The sequence below is a fragment of the Anomaloglossus baeobatrachus genome, chromosome 5 (genome assembly GCF_048569485.1).
Source record: "Anomaloglossus baeobatrachus isolate aAnoBae1 chromosome 5, aAnoBae1.hap1, whole genome shotgun sequence".
In the NCBI taxonomy this organism is placed as follows: domain Eukaryota; kingdom Metazoa; phylum Chordata; class Amphibia; order Anura; family Aromobatidae; genus Anomaloglossus; species Anomaloglossus baeobatrachus.
Window position 1 is genome coordinate 524,105,058 of NC_134357.1, and position 22,439 is coordinate 524,127,496.

General features: G+C 47.0%; 1 protein-coding gene across 1 annotated transcript in view; it reads left to right on the plus strand.

The window, feature by feature from the left end:
- LOC142312886 (uncharacterized) overlaps window positions 1-22,439 on the plus strand; it is a 106,774-nt gene that overhangs the window by 78,224 nt on the left and 6,111 nt on the right. The gene's annotated exons all lie outside the window — the stretch shown is intronic.

Sequence of the window (22,439 nt, forward strand, 5' to 3'; positions counted from 1 at the left end):
AGGTGGCGCTGTGCTAGAGTTTGTCTCCTTTACTGGAGAGACAATTTGAATATTTCCCAGAGGGGCATTGCAGCTATAAGTCCCCTTACCTGGCAGCCAGACTGGCTTGCAAAGTCTCCTTAAGGAGAATAGTGTTCCCCCGTGGTCCCCACATAGCTTTCTCATGAGCCAGATCAGACACCCCCATACTTTGCACTGACGAGGGGCAAGCACCCCGAAACACCGTGTCTGCAAATTGGGATTCTGATCTGGCTTATATATCCTGAGTCATATTGCAAAGGATTGTTGAAGATCCACTTGTGACTTTTAGGATCGCTACTTCCAATAGGTGGCGCTGTGCTAGAGTTTGTCTCCTTTACTGGAGAGACAATTTGAATATTTCCCAGAGGGGCATTGCAGCTATAAGTCCCCTTACCTGGCAGCCAGACTGGCTTGCAAAGTCTCCTTAAGGAGAATAGTGTTCCCCCGTGGTCCCCACATAGCTTTCTCATGAGCCAGATCAGACACCCCCATACTTTGCACTGACGAGGGGCAAGCACCCCGAAACACCGTGTCTGCAAATTGGGATTCTGATCTGGCTTATATATCCTGAGTCATATTGCAAAGGATTGTTGAAGATCCACTTGTGACTTTTAGGATCGCTACTTCCAATAGGTGGCGCTGTGCTAGAGTTTGTCTCCTTTACTGGAGAGACAATTTGAATATTTCCCAGAGGGGCATTGCAGCTATAAGTCCCCTTACCTGGCAGCCAGACTGGCTTGCAAAGTCTCCTTAAGGAGAATAGTGTTCCCCCGTGGTCCCCACATAGCTTTCTCATGAGCCAGATCAGACACCCCCATACTTTGCACTGACGAGGGGCAAGCACCCCGAAACACCGTGTCTGCAAATTGGGATTCTGATCTGGCTTATATATCCTGAGTCATATTGCAAAGGATTGTTGAAGATCCACTTGTGACTTTTAGGATCGCTACTTCCAATAGGTGGCGCTGTGCTAGAGTTTGTCTCCTTTACTGGAGAGACAATTTGAATATTTCCCAGAGGGGCATTGCAGCTATAAGTCCCCTTACCTGGCAGCCAGACTGGCTTGCAAAGTCTCCTTAAGGAGAATAGTGTTCCCCCGTGGTCCCCACATAGCTTTCTCATGAGCCAGATCAGACACCCCCATACTTTGCACTGACGAGGGGCAAGCACCCCGAAACACCGTGTCTGCAAATTGGGATTCTGATCTGGCTTATATATCCTGAGTCATATTGCAAAGGATTGTTGAAGATCCACTTGTGACTTTTAGGATCGCTACTTCCAATAGGTGGCGCTGTGCTAGAGTTTGTCTCCTTTACTGGAGAGACAATTTGAAAATTTATTATAAATTTAACTGAGCAACATAACTTGTTGGTTTGTAAGATTTATGCATCTGTTAATAAATCCTGCTCTTGTTTGAAGTTTGCAGGCTCTAACTTATTTGCATCTTATCGAACCTGCTAAATCTGCAGGGGGTTGAATACTACTTGTAGGCACTGTATATATATATATATATATATGTATTTTATTTTTTATATATATAATATATATGTATGTGTGTGTGTGAATGCTGCTGGAGGACCTGACAGGATGCCTGTAAATTTACATATGATGTTCCTCTCACCCCCTCCCCCCCCCCCCCCCCCCCTCCCCCCGGCGATCACCATAAGTCCCTGAATCCCCTCTACTAATCCCAATCCTCCCCCTCCTTGTTATCCCCTCCTCAGTCTATTTAAAAAAAAAAATTAACCCTTACCTCGGCTGTACGGACCCACGCCGCACCATCTCTTCATCTCCCAGCTCCCGGGTACTTTTCAAATTACACAGGCGCGCGCGGCGTGATGATGTCATCGAGGAGTGCGAGCCTGTGTCACACAGAAAAGGGCAGGGCAGGGAGCAGAGGACGGACTCCTGAGTTCCGCTCTACAATGTACAGAGCTGCGGCTCGCTCCCTGCCCGGCACGCTGCATGCGATAAGGGCAATCTGGCCAGTAGCCCCCAGAGTCTTGAGCAGCTACAGGTCAGATTTCCCTCATTCCTGACAGGCCAAGCAGAGTCTTCCTGAACCTCGGGGCACTCTGCAGCTGCATAAGCGGTATCTCCAGCACACGTGGCTAATTTGCATGTGATGCAAATTAGCCACGTGTATCGCGGCAAAAGCAGCACTGCCGGGCCCCTCTGCTGTGACTGTGACTGGGGCCCGGTGAAGAGGGGGAAAGGCCCGGCTGGCCCGGGTGCTTAATAAAACATGGTGTACAAGCACAAACTGCTCCGTACACACACAGCTCAGCTCCGGACACATCGTACACACACGGCTCCGCTCCGTACACCTCGTACACACACGGCTCCGCTCCGTACACCTCGTACACACACGGCTCCGTTCCATACACCTCGCACACACACGGCTCCGCTCCGTACACTTCGTACACACACGGCTCCGCTCCGTACACACACGGCTCCGTTCCGTACATTTCGTACACACACGGCTCCGTTCCGTACATTTCGTACACACACGGCTCCGTTCCGTACACTTCGTACACACGCGGCTCCGCTCCGTACACTTCGTACACACGCAACTCCGCTCCGTACACTTCGTACACACGCGGCTCCGCTCCGTACACTTCGTACACACACGGCTCTGCTCTGTACACCTCGTACACACACTGCTCTGCTCCGTACACCTCGCACACACACGACTCTGCTCCGTACACCTCGTATACACACAGCTCTGCTCCGTACACCTCGCACACACGCGGCTCCGCTCCGTACACCTCGCACACACGCGGCTCCGCTCCGTACACTTCGTACACACGCAGCTGCGCTCCGTACACTTCGTACACACGCAGCTGCGCTCCGTACACTTCGTACACACGCGGCTCCGCTCCGTACACTTCGTACACACGCGGCTCCGCTCCGTACACCTCGTACACACACGACTCCGCTCCGTACACATGCGGTTCTGCTCCGTACACCTCGTACACATGCGGCTCCGCTCCATACACCTCATACACACGGGGCTCCGCTCCGTACACCTCATACACACGGGGCTCCGCTCCGTACACCTCATACACACGCGGCTCCGCTCCGTAAACCTCGTATACATGCGGCTCCGCTCCGTACACATGCGGTTCTGCTCCGTACACCTTGTACACACGCGGCTCTGCTCCGTACACCTTGTACACATGCGGTTCTGCTCCGTACACCTTGTATACATGCGGTTCTGCTCCGTACACCTTGTACACAAAAGGCTCTGCTCCTTACACCTCGTACACACACGACTCCGCTCCGTACACATGCGGTTCTGCTCCGTACACCTCGTACACATGCGGCTCCGCTCCGTACACCTCATACACACGCGGCTCCGCTCCGTAAACCTCGTATACATGCGGCTCCGCTCCGTACACATGCGGTTCTGCTCCGTACACCTCGTACACACGCGGCTCTGCTCCGTACACCTTGTACACATGCGGTTCTGCTCCATACACCTTGTACACATACGGTTCTGCTCCGTACACCTCGTACACACACGGCTCTGCTTCATCCACACTGTATATCCCTCCTGACCCCACACACACATAACCTTTCCCTCATCCAGCACCATGACACCCAGCACAGCAGAGTCCTGCATACTCTGAGGAGCTGACCATGTGACCCCTGACTCCTCCCCTCCATGTGACATCATCACAGGTCCTGTAAGCACAGAGCAGCCATATATCTAGTGTGCGGCTCTGCAGGTGGAGGTATGTGGAGATTCCCCATTACTGGGCGCAGTAACCCCTCCATTCCCGGAGATAGTGTCCCCTCCCCCAGCTCTGCCATGTGTATATGTACAGTAATATACAGCTGGGTGTGCTCATGTATACAGGGGAGGTCACTCTGGGTTTGGGGACAGATGACGCTTTCTCTCTGGGGGGGAGATTATAGGGGATGGAAATATCTGTTATTTATAGTCAGAAATCTGGAATACTGTGTCCAGAATATTGCAGAGTTCTAGGGTTAGCCTCAGAATATTGTTACCGATCCACTGCATAGAGAACACATCACTGATTTCCGGGGCTCCCTGACCTTCTATTATTGTTGCTTGGTGTATTTGGTATCCTATATATCTCCTCTGCTTGGTTTTCACCCCTTTCCCTTTAGGATCCTGCGGAGTTCCTCATCCGTTCAGCTGTTTTTCATCAACACTTCCCTTGGTGTCTTTACATACCCTCATTTTCCCTTACTCTGTGCTGGTGACAGGTCTAATACCCTTAACACATCTCCAGTGCAAGCAGTCGGCTTGTATACATCTGGAGAAACGTTGTTGCAGTTGCTCTTCCTGAGTCATCTGGAAAGAAGTTATTTGTTTACTTTCTCCCTGTTTGTTATCCCTGCCTCTTCTGTAGAGCTTAGTGGGGTAGACTAAGCGCTCAGCCCATCTGCTCCCTACCTACTTCAGGGTCAGGTATCCGGCTTGGTGTATAGGGACGGAACCTATCTAGGGTGGTAAGGGAAGTCAGGGCCCTTCGGTAGGCTTGGTAAGGGGTCACCATCTCCCCTCCCCTAAACAAAGAGTTTCCCTTCCCTTTCGCCATTTGCTTGGTACTTCCCCGTACCTAGTGTGACACTCCATCCTTCTCTGGCTCTTATGAAGCCAAAGCTGTCAATCAAACCAGTAGGAAGGTGTACCTAAATGTTTGGAGTGCCTGTTCTTGGTTTGAACCATCATTCTATACAGACAGAGCCCATTTAATCTGTAGGTTAATGACCTAACAATGGCAGCTAATGGGAGAAAACGTTTGTAGCTCTTCCGGCCACATTTATAGGACTGAAAGCCATGGGGTGATAAAGTTAATTTTCACTCAGTGGCTGCACTTTCAGTATGTAGTACGATTGACCAGTAGATTACCACTATATCTGCAGATTAATAGAATTTGGGGACATGACAGGATCCCTTTAACAACTCCCCTTGGGTTTTGTCTGAAATCAATTATCATAGAATGGTAGAGTTGGAAGTGACCTCAAGGGCTATCGGGTCCAACCCCCTGCGAGTGCAGGTTTTCCTAAATCATTTCAGCTATACGTTTATCCTCTTTCTGCTTGAAGATTTCCATTGATGGAGAGTTCACCACTTCCCATGATAGCCTGTTCCACTATCTGACTGCCCTCACTGTCAGAAAGTTTTTTCCTAATGTCTAATCTGAATCTCCTTCAGAATTCAGACAGAATCTGCATGCTGTGTCAAGATACAATTGTAAAATGCAGTGTGACCAGTCATCAAGTGTCATATGTGGGTATGGAGAAGTTATTGAATGCTGCAGGGTGTTTGTGCTTTGGGAGGACAGGGTGCAGGGGACCAGGGTACTCACTGTGGATAGTCGTGGTGCTGGATGAGGTTTAAAAAGTAGACACACACACTGTAGGTAAACCAAAGTCTCTGTGTACAGCTACCGCTGCCGGGAGCCCGTCCAAGTACCCGGTCCCACTGATGTCACTTAGTGATCCGGTGCCTGCCTCCGTGCACAATTTATAGTCCGTTGGTGGTCCACGTGGTTTGAAGCTATTGGGGGCCCTGCTCACTATTTGTAGTGTAGCTGTGCATGCGGGACTTTAGTGGGTTACTGTGTCTGGATACACCCCTGCCCCCTCGTTGTGCTGATGCCCTCATCCTCTGAGCTTGTAGGGAAGTCCTTGGAGGTCCTCTCCCTTACAGGTGAATCACCAGGACGTTGAATTTGCTCCTGACATAGGGTCCTGTACCCCGTCGTGCTCTGTACCGGTCAGTTCTTTTGGGCCTTCTGGTGCCAATGTCACTGCTACCGGTCCCCGACTCCTCTGGACCCGGATCACCGCTTGCGACCCAACCTGTGTCCCTAGCTCCCCAGGAGCTCATTCTCCCAGCTCCTCTCTCTTTGGAGTCTACTTCTGCTCTGTCTGTCTCCCTCTCACAATCTGCTCAGTCCCCCAGTGGCCGGCCCATTTTCAGTTTGTCCACCCCCCTGGTGTATCTGGCAGTGACTGCTGTGAGGTGATTGGGTTTTGTAGTGCAGATGTGAGTGAAATCAGTTTCTTGGGTACCTGGAACCATAGAGGGTGGGCCCTGCACCCTGGGTAAGGATGCAGTACCCTGTGGCACCCTGATGTATTCAGGGGCGCCACATGAGCAGACACACCAGAGAAAGCCATATTCAGTCTCTGAATGGCTCTCACTGGGGGTAAAGCAACATTTTTGGATGTAGTGTGCCAAAAGAAAAAAAAACACTACTTGATCTCCCTCTCCCCTTCCCGCTGGGAAATGCTCTCTTTATGGCTGGCTGTATGTGGACGGAGAGTCGAACTGCCCAATCATTGACTTCCATTATACTCGTTACTTGAGCACTTTCAGAGCATCTGATCGGATGGACTCAACTACCGAGCACTCGAGCATTTTAGCAATTATAAACAGAAAAAAGTAAAAAAAAAGTCATGTTATCAAATCATGAATCTGACAGAGAGGTAGTCTGTACTTTGTGACCCTCATTGAATATATGCATTGGAATTTTACCAGTAATTACTATTCCTCTAATGAGGAGGTGATGGAAGGGGGAAAGGAATGAGCAGCTGATCAGCTAATGACAGGAGGAGGTGAGTGAAGAAGAGGAGGGACACTTCTATTGTTTTGCAGCTGGGAGGAAAGATAAAGGAGCTGCTCTGCCTTCGCAGCAACTGATGAGGGAAAGCAGACCTTTAGAACTGATCCAGTATATATACCCCTGAAATCCCAGCCTGGCTCAGTGATTAATGAAATGTTGCCACTGTCAGGGCTTTGGAGTCGGTAAAGCAATTCTCTGACTCCTCAATTTCCCTTACTCCAACTCCGACTCCCTAGTTCGACTCCCTCATACATGGCTCATGTTTAAAGGGGTGGTTCACCTATATTTTTTATTGTCTAGAATAGATCGATATTGTATTGAGAAACAATATATAGAAAAATAGGTTTAGTCAGCTCACCAGTCTTTTAGAAGAGCAGCCATCACGGATCCAGTGAGATTCCAGCACAGGTAATATAAAGAAAAAATCTCCAGCAATCATTCTTCTAAAATCGTTCTTTTTATTTCATTCACTTAAAATTATAATCGCCAATGTAAGAAGGGTAAAAACAAATTCAAAGCACAAACATCCCCGAGATGCCGAGAGTCTGTGAACACACAGACATGTTTCGGACATTGTGTCCTTTCTCGATCGAGAATGGACGCTGGAGATTTTTTCTTTATATTGAGAAACAATGTTTCTCTCAAATACCATATGCTGGCAATAGTGCCTGTGAGAGGCGCTATTGCAGACCGCTGTTCCCCATGCCTGACCCCCGAGATCCGTGACCTCGGGGATCCAGTGATGTCACGTCAAGTTCCTGACACCGTGGCCAGCCGCAGTGTCCGTAAGGGTATGTGCGCACTAGGCGTTTTTTTCACGCTGCGTTTTTATGTGCGTCTTTGTCTCAAAAAACGCGACAAAAACGCATGCGTTTTTACCGCGATTTGGTGCGGTTTTTGCTGCGTTTTTGCTCACTGCGTTTTTAATCAGTGCACAATGCCATTAAAGATTGTTGATGAAAAAGAAAAAAAAAAGGTCTGATGTCATTTCCTTCTTCAAAATGTTCTTTGTATGCAGGAGAGCAGACAGCTGCAGAACTAGTGTATGCAGGAGAGCACACAGCAGCTGCAGAACTACAAGGCTCAGCATCCTCCATCCAGGACTGTATGCAGGAGTTTTTTGCCCAAAAAGAAGAAAAAAAATGACATGGGCTTCGCTATATTTTTGTATGCTAGCCGGGTACAGCAGGCAGATACAGGCTGCCCCCAATCCCCACCTGCCTATTTGTACCCGGCTGGGAATCAAAAATATAGGGAAGCCCTTTTTTTTTTTTTTTTGTCATTTCATGAATTTCAAGAAATAATTAAAAATAAAAATGACATAGGCTTCGCCCAATTTTTGAGTCCAGCCAGGTACAACTAGGCAGCTGGGGATTGGAATCCGAAGTGCAGAGTGCCCAAGCTTTCTGGGCACCCCCGCTGCGAATTGCAGTCCGCAGCCACCCCAGAAAATGGCGCTTTCATAGAAGTGCCATCTTCTGGCGCTGTATCCAACTCTTCCAGCTGCCCTGATGCCGGGTGGCTCACTGGGTAATAATGGAGTTAGGGCTAGCTGTATATTATCAGCTGGCCCTAAGCCCGAAATTCATGGGGTCACGCCAATATTAGACATGGCCACCATGAATTTCTAGTAATGATAAAAAAAAACACAACACACAGAAAAATATTTTTATTAGAAATAAAACACAACACAATTAGTGACTCCATCTTTATTGAAATAAAGAACCCTCCTCCGCAGTAATCCTGGGTCAAGGGTCCCGCGCCGTCCAATCCGGATCCAATATCATCTGATCGGTTTGCTGGAAGGCAAAGCGATCAAATGATGTGTCAGGTTCTAGGGGCTGAAGCACATCACACATCAGCTGATTGTATAAAAGCCGATTATACAATCAGCTGAAGCATCAGTGCAAAAAAAAAATAAATAAATACTCACGTCTGTGCTGATTACCGGCAGCTCCTGCAGCGATCGGATGAGAGTCTGATCCTGTCCGATCGCTGCAGGAGCTGCCGGTAATCAGCTGATGAAGTCCCCTGACGGCAGGATCAGCTGATAGCCGGCCGGGCGCGAAAAAGCCGGCGACACCGCGAGAATTACGATCAGCTGATGCGTCAGGTGACTGCATCAGGTGATCCACCGCCAGGTCCTGCAAGCTTCGTACGTGCCCTGGGGAGACTGCACACAGCCAGAGCGGCGGTACCGGGAGGAGATGGGAGCGGGCATGGCACCGGGACCCTGCAGACGGGTGAGTATATATGACATTTTTTTTTTTCTACTGTTCACTTTTGTTTTCGCCGCTGCCTCCATCTCCCGCCCAGAAATGTTACCGCACGGAGCTGACATGGCACCGGGCGGGTTGTGGACGCAGCGGTGACGGTACCGGGAGGATTCATGCTTCTGTGTTTACCAACAGAAGGAATCCTCTTCCTGTACACGTCACTTTACTGCCCACCCCTTGCGTTTATAGCTGCGTTTTTAGTCATAGAAACACAGCTATATGCGTTTTTCATTGCGTTGTTGAACATCTCATTGAACTCAATGGGTGAAAAACGCAGTGAAAAACGCAGAAATAATTGACATGCTGCATTTTTGTGGTCACCACAAAAACGCAGCTACAAAAAAAGCTGTGTGCGGACAGCACTTCTGAAAACCCATAGACATTGCTGGGGAAGCAATGTCACTGCGTTTTCAGCACAAAAACGCGGTAAAAAACGCCGCTAAAAACGCAGCAAAAACGCCTAGTGCGCACAAGGCCTAAGTGATGGGCTGTGAGCGGTGTTTCACTGCTCGTCACAGCCCATGTGCTTCCTCCTCCCTCACAGCAGAACACTGCAAGCAGGAGACACGCTCGGCTGTGACAAGCGGTGAAACACAGCCTAGTGACTCAGGAAGACTGGGGCCGGCGGCAGGGATGTGACGTGTCCTCAACTTGACTTGACGTCACCAGATCCCCGAGGTCACGGAGCCCGGGGGTCACGGAGCGGTGAACAGCGGTCTGCAATAGCGCCACTCACAGGCACTATTGCCAACATAAGGTATTTGAGAGAAACATTGTTTCTCAATATAATATGGATCTAGACAATAAAAAATATGGTGAACCAACCTTTTAAGTGATAAATTTACTGTAGTAGAACGGTACCATCAGGCTTTTCATCACTATTATGAAACAATAATCAAACTATTTAGATAGAACATAAAATATAATTATTGTAACACAAGAAAAACTTTAAAAAATTGTAAAACGTACTGATTAACATTTGTCCAGTCTATGAATTTGTTCTGGCAAATGGTATCGCCTCCATGAGATCCTCCTTCATAGATGACCTCAAATCTGATCTTCAAAATAATAGCAGTCCAATATGACCTGATTATTCACTGTTTTTGGTATAAATTATATTACCACGTGTCACACATTTTACCAGTTGGTCCAGTAGGTTCTTAGAAAACCACCAGACTCATCATTCATGATCTGCATGCTTTTGAGTCTGTGTATTAGAATAATTAATAGAAGGGGGGGTATTCAAAATAAGAGCAGAGGAGTTAAATTAGGGTACTTTCACACTTGCATTCAGCAGAGTCCGTCACTATCGAGAATAGCGCAGTCCGTTAACGCACTGCGCTATTCTCCATAGACTTGTATGGATGACGCACTGTAACGCAAGTGTCAGCGTTGCATCCGCCGGACGACGCAGTGTCGTTATTTTGACGCTGCGTCGGGCGGAAGTAACGCAGCATGTAACGATTTTTGAGCAGCGGAATCCTTTGGATTTCACTGCGCATGCTCTCTCTGGCTCCCTGCACCCGTAACCAAGGAACCCTGGTTACGTGTGCCGGGAGCCCGACACTTCCCCGCTCGGCTCTGCCCCCTCCCGCACTCCGTATGTACGTATGTATACACACACACACAATCGCGCGCACACACACACAATCGCACACACACACACACTCTCACACTCACTCATCTATCCCCCAGCGATGCAGTCCCCGCGGCACTGACGTCCTCAGCCATGGCCCCGCTCGGCTCCACGCACTTTGCACTCCGCCCCCCTCAACCGCCCCCCCGCACACATTGTCGGCGACCGAACGATCAGCTGATCACCCGGCGGCCGGCTACTGTGAGTGATCAGCTGATCACCCGGTGGCCGACTACTGTTAGCGATCAGCTGATCGTTCACAATAGTCTGCCGATGGTAAAACTGTAAAAAAAACAAAACGGATTGCGTTGTTTTGCAGCATCCGTTGCATCTGTTGTGCCACTATATGCAACACATCAGTTGCATCTGTCACACAACGCAATGCAAAGGATACCGTTCAACGCAAGTGTGAAAGTAGCCTTAGTGAGGTCAGCCATTTTGTGTAGAAACTGGTGTGAATCAGGTGGCCCTTATCTAAGGGTGAAGTCAGCCCATGTTGAACATGCATTTCTCCTTGAAAGCCTGTGAAATATGGATCGCCCAAGACATTGTTAAGAAGAACAGAGTACTTTGATTAAAAAGTTAATTGTAGGGGGGTGTGGCCTGCATGCTGAAGGCAATGGCTGCTTAAGAGAGAAGCTCAGTGCTGTGGCTGTACAAACTGGCTCAAAGCTGCTTCAAATCGCTGAGAACTCTCCTCTGAAACAGTGAGTAATCCCCCCTGCACAGTATGCCAAAGGGTAGACCCCGGAAATCTGGCCCCCCGGCCAAGCTTACTGACTTTTATCCCAGGGATAGGGGATCCCCCTCTCCTCAGAAGATGTCTGCTGCTGCAGTGTCTCCCTTACACCAGGAAGAGACAGGGTTGGGAAGCAGTGTCACAGGCACTCCTCTCACAGAGGAAAGGCTGCAAGCCATGCTCAGTTCTCTGAAGTCATCACTGCAGGAGGATTTCAGGGATCTTAAGAACATGATTAAAGAAGTTAAAGAGGAAATCAAATCACTGGGGGACCGTACAGACCATGTGGAGTCTAAAATGGCCGAACTTGCTCAGTCACACAATGATCTGATTGATGCTAACACAGCACTAGAGGAGGAGGTGGGAATACTGAAAAACAAGCTTGGGGATCTGGAAGACAGATCCAGAAGGAACAATCTTAAAATTAGGGGCATTCCTGTGTCAGTAGCTGATAATGAGCTGCCAGATTTCTTTCACAAGTTTCTCCAACTACTGCTCCCAGAACACACAGAAAGAGATCTCATAGTGGATAGAATACATAGAATCCCTAAACCTAAAGGTATCGACCCCACTCTGCCCAGGGACACGCTGGCACGACTGCATTTTTATAAAACAAAGGAAGCAGTGCTCCAGATACTGAGGCATAACCCTATCCTCCCAGATGAATTTAATGATTTAAAGGTGTTCCCGGACCTGTCTGCTGCAACTCTGGCAAAAAGAAGAGAATTTTCCCAGTTCTCCAGAATCCTGAGGGAGCATGACATACACTATAAATGGGGATTCCCGGTGAAACTGATTATCTTCAGGGATTCTAAAACACATGTATGCCAGTCCCCTCCTCAACTGAGCAAACTACTTGAGTCCTGGGGATTACCCCTTACAATGCACTCAGACTCACGCCGGGAGCAGGGGGATGCTCAGAAGAAAAAGATCAATCCTGAGTGGGAACCAGCTTGAGGGAGTCTCGCCAGCCGCAGGCGTGTGTAGCTCTCATGTGACCTGTGATGTCACTTAAGCCCTCTGTTGTTCTCGCCTATGGCGAGCAAGTACTTCCCAGCTGTCCGGTAAGGATGAAGCTGAAGTATTCAAGTTTTTTTGTTTTTGTTGTTTTTTCCCTCCACCCGTGCACCGTCCCTAACTGGTCCTCCTTGCCTGCCTCTGCCTGCCCTATGCCTCTTAGTCGGCCTGCCTGGAAACATCGTCCTTTCTGGGATCCACCATGAGTATTAAGTTTCTGTCTCTCAATGTGAAGGGTCTCAATTCTCCTGCAAAAAGATCCATGCTGTGGAGAGAAGTTATAGCATCCAAATGTGATATAGCATGTATTCAAGAAACTCACCTTCTTACTGATGACAATAAAAGGCTACTACATCCAAGATTTCCACATATGTTCTTTGCAAATGACTCTAAAAAAAAAAAAAGGAGGAGTGGCTATCCTGATTAAAAACTCTGTGGCTTTCAAAATGATTCATGTAACCTATGGTGCAGACGGGAGATATATTATTCTAAAGTGCCTCCTGAATGGGCTTTTGTATACCTTGGCATCGATTTACGCTCCAAACTCATCTCAACTAACATTTGCCCGGAAATTTTTCCAGATGTTTAGGAGCACCGCACAGGGGTCAGAGATAATCTGCGGTGACTTTAACACTCCAGTTTTCCGATCTATGGACTGCTCGGCGGGGTCCGCTAAGTCAGGAAAGGAACTGAAACAGTTGGTCGCGGAGTTTCATCTACATGACATATGGAGATACCTTCATGCATCGGAAAGGGACTATACTTTCTTTTCCCCAAGGCATCGGTCGTACAGCAGGATCGACTTCTTCCTGACGGATAGTAAGACTGTTCACAAGTGTACGGGTGCTGAAGTGGGTCTGATAACATGGTCGGATCATGCTCCGATAACTTTGGTTGTACAGGACTCTACTAGTGGATTTATGGTGCCTCAGTGGAGACTTAATACTAGTTTACTGAACCAAAAGAACGTTCAGGAGGAGGTTGTGGCAGGCCTGTTGGAATACTTTGGACATAATGACAATGGGGAGGTCTCTGACGAGACCTTATGGGCTGCACACAAATCAGTTATTAGAGGGCAGTTTTTAAAAACTGCATCATTCTTGAAAAAGCAAAGAGAAGCAGAAATTAAAGAAATTATAGGCCATATTCAACACTTAGAAACTATTAACAAGGCCTCCCCATCGTCTACACTGTCCAGGGAAATTCTTACTTGCAGGTTTCAACTGCGATCCCTCCTGTTGTATAGATATGAACATAATCTTAAAAAGAGTAAATCAACTTTTTATGCGATGGGGGATAGAGCCAGCACCTTACTAGCTAGAAGAACAAAAAAATGGGAAATTAAATCTAAAATTGAATTTTTGAAGGGCCCAGACGGATCACTTATAAGGCACCCTAATGGGATAGCAGACGCCTTTGCCAAGTATTATGCTGCCCTGTACAATTTAAGGGATGACCCGCAAACCCCTCAGCCAACACCGGAAAAAATTCAGGAGTTTTTGGACGGTCTGGAATTGCCTCGGGTCTCAGACCGGCAATTAGAATCTTTAAATCTTCCCTTTACTATACAGGAAATTTTGGACACCATTAGAGCTTCTAAACGAAACTCAGCCCCAGGCCCGGATGGGCTTCCCTATGAATATTATCAGCAATTTGCCTCTATTCTAGCCCCTTTTTTACTAAAGACCTTTAATTTGTGGCAAACGGCCGGGACTATTTCCTCAGAGAACCTAGAAGCAGTTATCACTACACTACCCAAACCGGGGAAAACGGCAGATACCCCTGGGAATTTCAGACCAATTTCATTGCTCAACTGTGATTTAAAAATTTACTCAAAAATGGTAGCCACCAGACTCCATAAAATAATCCCCTCCTTGGTAGCCCCGGATCAGGTGGGTTTTGTGGCGGGCAGGCAATCCAAAGATGGCACCAGGCGAATGCTGGATTTAATTGGGGTGATGGAGAAGTCGGGTGTCCCTGGTGTATTCTTGTCACTCGACGCCGAAAAGGCCTTTGATAGGGTGCACTGGGGATATCTGGAAAGAGTGCTTATGAAATTTGGTTTTGAAGGAAGAATTAAGTCATCTGTTTTGGCCTTGTACTCTCACCCAAATGCTTCAGTTCTAGCCTCGGGTTTTCGCTCATTAAAATTTTCTATAACCAATGGCACCCGCCAGGGGTGCCCGCTGTCCCCTATTGTTTTTGCTCTGGTGGTGCAACCTCTGGCGGAGGCAATTAGGGTGAACCCGAACATAACTGGTATAAGGGTAGGGGAGCATGAACATAAATTGGGTCTATATGCGGATGATGTAATAATATCATGTACTAACCTTGAATATTCCTTTCCAGCAGTGATGTCCACCCTGTCGACCTTTTCTGAGGTGTCTTATTACAAATTGAATGCCACTAAGTCCTTAGTACTACCATTTAATGTACCCGCAAGGTCCAGAAGGATTTTGGAGGCAGCCTTTCCTTTCCAGTGGTGCGAAGACAGTATCCCTTATCTAGGTATCCGTTTGACACCAACCCATTCCCTCATCAGATCCAATCTCGATCACCTACTCAAAAACTTGGGTCAGGCTCTAGGCAGGTATGAGAAGTTGTCGCTATCTTGGATGGCGAGAATTCAATCCTTTAAGATGACGTTCCTTCCTAAGCTGCTGTATATGTTTAGGTGTCTCCCTCTTAAAATTCCATATAGATATTTGATAAAACTGCAGTCGATGACCAATAAGTTTATTTGGGGTAATAAAAGAGCTAGAGTTGCTAGTAAGATTATGCATCTGCCATATGGAATGGGAGGTCTGGGTACGCCTAATGTGATGGCCTATTATAAAGCTTCTCTTATAGAATCACTCAAAGAATGGTGGAACACGGAGAGCTCCCATAGGTGGGTTCAACTTGAGAACTCTCTGACAGACCAGGGTTCGACGAGGAAACTGATGGAGGTGGAATATCTAAAACGTACTAGGTCCACCCTGTGTCTCCCTACTATGACAGCATCGATAGCCATATGGCGCAGTGAGATGATCCCTAAGATCCAGGTCCCGCTGTCAGAAATTTCGCTCAGAGCAATAGAATCCCACATTCCATATACAAATTTGAGTAGATGGGAAGCAGCGGGTTTTGGAGTTTTGGCGGACTTTTACGATGGTGAAGAGATTAGGCCCTTCAACGATATACTTCGGGAGCACCCCTCCCTAAAGGGGTGTTTTTATCAACACCTGCAGATTCGCCATTTTCTAAGCACAAAATTCCCCCCGGGATCAAACCCGACCTTACCCACTGTTAAGGCACTATTGTTTAAAAAACTAATGAGGCAACCGGGAATCTCTTTAACCTACAAATGGTTGAACAACCCCTCTGACGAGCAAAAGCTCCCATACATGACTAAATGGGAATCAGATTTAGGCATTAACACCTCCCCCTCGGCGTGGCATACTGCGACGCAGTGGGTGCAAAGATCCTCAAAATGCATTAACCATTTGGAACAGCTGAAAAAGGTGCATCTACGTTGGTACCATACGCCGGCAAAATTGGTGCATTACATTCCCAACTACTCACCGCTCTGTTGGAAGGGCTGCCTCCAGAGGGGATCACTGGGACACTGTTGGTGGCACTGTCCGAGGGTCCAACCTTTTTGGATAGCAGTTTTCAGACTCATTAGTGAAATAACAGGTGTGCACACCAACCCCAACCCAGGGCTGGCAGTTCTGAATTTGGGCATAGACTCGTACCCGCAGAATTTTAGGGGACTGATTGTGCAAATTCTAATAGCTGCCAGACAGTGTTTGAGCCATTCGTGGAAGGCCACTGAAGCTCCCTCTGGAGCAGAGTTATATAGTAGGATCGACCAACAATGCCAATATGAATACTGCCTTGCCCACTCCCTAAAACAAAAAACTAGAATTCTTACAATATGGGAACCCTGGCTGTCATCCAGCCATGCAACACCTATTACACAACTATTCCCCGGGCAAAGAGCACCTAGTTGAGATAGAGCCGATGGAATTATAGCCCCGGCTCGGCTAGCCAGGGGGCTAAAGCATTGAGACCCTGACTGAGGCAGCAGTTTATGAGAGAAATCTAGGAGGAGTTGATGGCCCCGGCTGGTGGACTGGGGTTGGTAATGTAGGCAGGCATCTAACCCTGTACCCCTACTAACCCCCCCCACTTCCCCCCCAACCCTACCTTCTTCCCCTCCCACTTTGTTCTTGTTCCCCCTTACTTGAATGAAGTCCCCATCTTTCCTCCCCTCTCCTCCCTCCCCATGTTGTTGTGTGGTTAAAGTGTAAGGCAGAGGAATTGTAACTGGATTGTCTCGGAGTATATTAATGTATGGAGCCCTCATGTGCGGGCAGTTGACAATTGTTCTCTTAAATTACCATGTATGAGTTTGTATCTGCCGTGTTTTCAATAAAAACTAATTGGATTAAAAGAAAAAGTTAATTGTAGAGGGTAAAACTTATAAAGAGGTGAAGACAATGATCGACTGTTCAGCTAAAATGATCTCCAATGCTTTAATATAGAAACTAAAAACAGAGAGACGTGGAAGAATACAAACCTGTGTAATGGATTAAAAACTACCGTATTTTTCATTTTATAAGACGCACGGGATTATAAGACAATAATCAATAATTTTATTCATTTATATAGCGCTATTAATTCCACAGCGCTTTACATACATTGGCAACACTGTCCCCATTGGGGGTCACAATCTAGAGTCCCTATCTGTATGACTTTGGAGTGTGGGAGGAAACCCACGCAAACACGGGGAGAACATACAAACTCCTTGCAGATGGTGTCCTTGGTGGGATTTGAACCCAGGACCCCAGCGCTGCAAGACTGCAGTGCTAACCACTGAGCCACCGTGTCGCAAATTTAGAGCTAAAAAAGGTTAAAAAGCTATAAATCTAGGGTCTGTTTTATAATCCGGTGGTGTCTCATCAGAGGGGGGCAGCAGCGGTGGTGGAGCAGGTCGATGCTGTGGGTGATGCAGAGGGGGGCCCAAATGCTCACTGCGGAGCTGTGCTGGGGTGGCTTGCGGTGCTGTGTGTTAGGGTGTCCGGCAGTGCTGTGTGCTGGGGTGGCCGGCGGTGCTGTGTGCTGGTGCTCACTGCAGGCACTGACCATTCTGAAGATGTCTGCGGTGTAGGCTTCAAAGAAATGGCCAGAGTTTTTACTTGTGCAGATTAGAGCTTGAGCTAAGAGCTCCATTTGCACACGCGCCGACTCTTGGCGCCATTATGTGAAGAACTTACCGCTGACATCTTGAGCACCAGCACACAGCAGCATCGGGCAGCCGCTCAGAGCCTCGCCGGGTGGCCGCACAGAGCAGCACAGCATTGTTCTGCCTCCAGTGACCTCTCTCCACCACCTTCCCCCGCTAAGCTACATTCGGATTTTAAGACGCACCCCTCATTTTCCTCCCAAATTTTTGGGAGGAAAAGTGCGTCTTATAATCCAAAAAATACAGTTATACAATAGCAATGAAAGGAGACAGCCTTGCCTTGTGGTCCTGGAAATGGCAAATGATTTGGACTGCATGACATTGATCCTTATAGTAGAAATTGATTCCAAACAGATAATACAATGCGTATGAATTTTATGATGTACAATAAAAAATTATATTGTGGTCCCATGTTAGCCAGAAAAATTAAGGTAAATATTATTATGCCCCATAAAGCACCACCTCTCCATTTGTAACAAAAACATATTTTTTAACCTTGGCATATCTTTGGGAGGCATCCCTTCATCGACCCCTTACACATGTCCTGTTGTAACATCTCTAAAATGTAACTTATTTGTAAACCTGTCTGAAGAAGGAGCCTCCGTGCTTTGAAAACTTGCAAATATAATTTTAAGGTATAACGCCTAGAATACTTTTGTCTTTTTGGGGTATAAAAGTATTTGTATGAATTTTATAAAAGTGTTTCCAAAAAAACCTGAATTTTAGACTTTTGATTAGCTATGGCCAAGAGACTATCAAAAGCCCCATCAGTATAAAGACAGGCACTTTTCACTTCTTTTTTTATGAGCTATCTGTAACATGTCCCAATCATAGATCAGATGTGGGTGATAGAGCGTCTATGGACAATCCCAATCTGAGAGTACATTATTCTTGTATGGAGAAAAGATTGAAGTCGGGTCACCATTAGTTCGGAATTTAAAGTCAACACTAAGAATAGAAGTTGGTCAACAAAACTAAAAAATTAAGGGGTTCTTAGTTGGCTTGGACAACGGAGGTAGGCTTTATTAACACAATGTCATGCAGTGTTCTGCCCCTCTCTCACTAGGTGTCATGGTGACTCCAGACTTTTTTCACATTGCAGAGTCTGGCAGGCAACCTGATGTTTCTTAGTTGCTCAGCCAGTCAGGTGTTGACTGTTTAGTGCTCTCTGGTCATCAGTTTAGCAGGATTTACCATATTTTTCGCTTTATAAGACGCACTTTTGTTCCCCCAAATTTTGGGGGAAAGTAGGGGGTGCGTCTTATAAACCGAATATACAGGGGAGGGTGTGTACATATATATATATATATATATATATATATATATATATATATATATATATATATATATATATATATATATACTGCAGGGTCCGCTCTGGAGCGGTGCTGGGGGCAGGTGACAGCTGCGGGTGCTAGTTCTCCTGCTCCCGCTCATATAATATGCACAGCCGCTGTCCATCAGCAGCGTGGTGCTGAAACCGCATCACGCTGAGGGGCTGGGGCAGCGGGGCATATTATATCTGCCTGCGCCCTCCTTTGATCGCACATGATCCCCCCCTGTGTTAGATATGGCCCCCATGCTGCTGCCCATAGTAAAATAAAAAAAGCTTTGCTTACCTCCAGCGTTGATCTCCCGGTCTCCTGCTGCTGCTGTCTGTGATAAGGCACGCAGAGATGATATCACTCTGCCATGCCGATCACATGACCGGCAGCAAGAACCAGGAAGTGGAGGAGGGAGGACTCTGAGCTCAACTGCGAGGAGGGAAACAGAGGAGGGACAGCGCTGAGAAGGTAAGGAAAGTGTTTTATTTTATTATGGGCAGCAGCATGGGGGCCATATCTAACACGGCGGAGATGTTCCATCTATAGTAGCCGTGAGCAGCACACATGGGGGCCATATCTAACACAGGGGAGGTGTGCCATCTATAGGGGCCATGGGCAGCACACATGGGGGCCATATCTAACACAGGGGAGGTGTGCCATCTATAGGGGCCATGGGCAGCACACATGGGGGCCATATCAAACACAGGGGAGGTGTGCCATCTATGGGGGCAATGGGCAGCACACATGGGGGCCATATCAAACACAGGGGAGGTGTGCCATCTATAGGGGCCATGGGCAGCACAGGTGGACGTGTCCCAGTACAAGGGGGCTATATTCAATATAAGGGGGCCATATCCAGATTAAGGGGGGCTAATTTTAGGATGGAGGGCTATGAGGGACATATACCCTATATGATTTGTTAGATGGACACTGGCATTATAAGATGGACCCCATTTAACATTAAAAAAAAAATTCTCTTTTCCTTCACCAAATTTGAGGGTGCGTCTTATAATCAGGTGTGTCTTATAAAGCGAAAAATACGGTAATTCCTGCTGGCTGGTGAAATGCTGCTGTAGTCACAGATTTCTGACGTCCTATCACAGCCGCCTCCGCTACAAAAAAAATGGTGGAACTTAGCTCTAGCTCTGCTACCGCGATATCGGTCTTTGAGAGTGGTGATCCAGTTGTTGGTGAACTGTTGTATGCAATTTAATGTCCTGTGGATATATCCTTGTTTTTTTTTTTGCCCTGTACTTTATTGTCTTTTCCCTTGTGTGTGCTTGCAGTGAGTTTGAGTCTTGGTTTTCCAGTGTCTGTCGGTATTTGTAGAATTCTTTACTCCTGTCCCAGCCCTCCCCGGGAGTGTTAGACTAGGTCTACTCAGGAGTTAGGGCTGCACTGGCGGGCCAGACCTCACCACCCTTTGGCATACCTCTGGAATAAGTGTTTAGGGCCCCTAGTCTGAGGGCCAGTCTAGGTGCCCCTACTCCTGGTTATCATGTCATACCCGTGACATACAATCAGGCATAGTGTTGGCCTCCAGACACTGAAATGAAAGATCTGCAAAATAAGATTGGAAAAACCTGACCTATCTACAATTCAAGGTAATACAATGTGCCAGAGAATAAATAACTGGAATTTTCACACGGGACCTGTTCAGAGAAGCTAGTAAGCTACCTTGCTTATTACCCCAATGGAAATGCATATTCTTCTGGTATGCTAACTGGATGGCAGCTTCCTCATGGAGGACAAAATGAAGGGCTTTCTTAGTTTACAGATAACGTTCTTTTGTTACTGGATTTCCTCAAATATTAATGTTTCTCTAGGATTTGTGGAGGTTTTAAAGGTGGGGTCCGTGTAATGGAAAATATTTTCTTTTTTTTGTCTAATAACTGAATTATGTGTCCTCTAAGTAGCTTTTTAACCATTGCCCAAAACTAACTAATGTTATCCAAACAAACTAGGTTATCTCTTAAAGGGAACCTGTCACCAGTTTTTTCACTATTAAACTAAAAGTCTCACCTTCCGCAGCTCCTGGGCTGCATTCTATGGAGGTGTACCTTGTTCCCTGACTCCCCTTGCAGACCCCAAAAATAACTTTATAAAACATGACCACCACGTATGCTAAGTACCTGTGTGGCTCAGATGGGCATCCTCTTTTTCGGCTTCTGTTCCCCCTCCTGCCGCTGTTTGCCGTCCTCCTTTCTTGATTGATGTGATGACGCCTCCGTCATCATCCTCGTTGCTCTTTCAAGTCTCGCACCTGTGCAGTCATGTCGGCCCGTGCAGGCGCAGTTCGCTCTGCCATATAACGGGCAGAGCAGAAAACATAGCTGCCCTCGCGTGCACCGGTGAGCTAAATGCGCAGGCGCGAGGATTAGGTCGAGTACGAGGATAACACTGGCGAGGTCATGTATAGCGCCGACCATAATCGCGCGCCTGCACATTTAGCTCACCAGTGCGAGCGAGGGCAGCTATGTTTCCTGTGCGAGCCGACATGATTGCATAGGCACGAGATTTGAAAGTGCAACGAGGATGATGACTGAGACGTCATCCCGTCAATCAAGAAAGGAGGACGGCGAAAAGCGGCAGGAGGGGTGACAGGAGCCGAAAAAGAGGACGCCCATCTGAGCCACACAGATAATTAGCATACGTGGCGATCATGTTTCATAAAGTTATTTTGGGGTCTGCAAGGGGAGTCAGGGAACAAGGTGCTCCTTCATATAATGCAGCCCAGGAGCTGCAGAAGGTGAGACTTTTAGTTTAATGGTGAAAATAATGGTGACAGGTTCCTTTTTAAATCTTTCTACTGGGTCTCCCAAAAAGCATCTAGAATGATCAGAATTGTAGAGAAATTGTAAAGATGTGACTGGAACCTCCATGTTATTACATATAGACAGCCCTAGGACAGTGTACTGCTCATCCGAGATGGCCACAGGAATAGAATCGAACATACACCTCCTCAACTCTGTACTACGTAACTAGATAATAGACAGATTATCCTATTACTCTGTTATTTAACTCTCATGCAGACATACATAAAATTCGTCCAATTCACAGGTGATGTTAGTTTTTGGACCCTGTTTACAACCTTACAAATCCAGAGAAATCATAGTGAGTGAAAAGAATGTAAGGATTATTACTGTGCTGTAGCTGGAAGTTTCACTTTCTCCGGAATCCACTGTACATCATGTTCCCACATTGGGCGCCAAAAACTGTTGTAGATGTTTTGTTCTTACCCAAAGTCAAACTATGGGATGACCAGTGAGGCAAAATTGTGGGACTAGGCCTTTTTAGACATGAGTAATTAATCAAAAACAATTCTGTGTATTCCCCTGTAGGGAGTTTTCTTATACCATTTTAGAGACAAAAGTACCACTGCATGCAAAGTTCCCATTTGCAAGTTCCACCAGCCGCACCCTTATCAGAAAGAGGTTACTATAACTTTTATTTACCATACTTTCCAGTGTACTACCCATAGCACAGTTTTCTCTTAACACTGTATATGTAATAAGAAAATCTTAGATTAAATATGAAACCTTAACAGTGAGACTAAAGGACTAGTTAATGCTAAACAAGATATAGAA